The 441-nt window shown below is 28.1% G+C and overlaps 1 long non-coding RNA gene across 1 annotated transcript in view; it reads right to left on the bottom strand.

Annotated features, from left to right (window-relative positions):
* Positions 1-152, bottom strand: part of LOC117115709 — a 1,451-nt gene extending 1,299 nt beyond the window's left edge. Inside the window, exon 1 of the long non-coding RNA XR_004446596.1 lies at positions 49-152. This is a non-coding gene — a long non-coding RNA (uncharacterized LOC117115709). The remainder of the gene's footprint in view (positions 1-48) is intronic.
* Positions 153-441: the final 289 nt, after the last annotated feature.

Genomic DNA, 441 nt, shown 5'->3' with positions numbered 1-441 from the left:
ATTTATAAATGTCAAAAATACAAAATAGAAAATATATTTCATTGTTACCTGCTACTTGCACAGCTTGCCAAATGTTTCTTTAAAACACAGAATGAAATGTTATTTTGACATTTAGGACGCTTCGGTGTCAATCCAGAGTCCTCATCAGTTTCCTAAAAGAGTAAACAATTAAAAATAATGTATTAATAATACACAGCTTGCCAAATGTTTCTTTAAAACACAGAATGAAATGTTATTTTGACATTTAGGACACTTCAGTGTCAATCCAGAGTCCTCATCAGTTTCCTAAAAGAGTAAACAATTAAAAATAATGTATTAATAATCATTTATAAACTGTCATTTATATTTTATCTATTAGAACTTTCTTAAGGATGTGTTTCAAATTCACACATAACTTGAGTGCCTTTGAATATTATTTAATGGATACTTGCGCTATATAGG

The sequence above is a fragment of the Anneissia japonica genome, unplaced genomic scaffold (genome assembly GCF_011630105.1).
Source record: "Anneissia japonica isolate Jap-2015-1 unplaced genomic scaffold, ASM1163010v1 scaffold3262_len730253_cov190, whole genome shotgun sequence".
Taxonomy (NCBI): Eukaryota; Metazoa; Echinodermata; class Crinoidea; order Comatulida; family Comatulidae; genus Anneissia; species Anneissia japonica.
The sequence above is the reverse complement of the archived record's forward strand: the minus strand, read 5'-3'. Positions and strand labels throughout refer to the sequence as shown.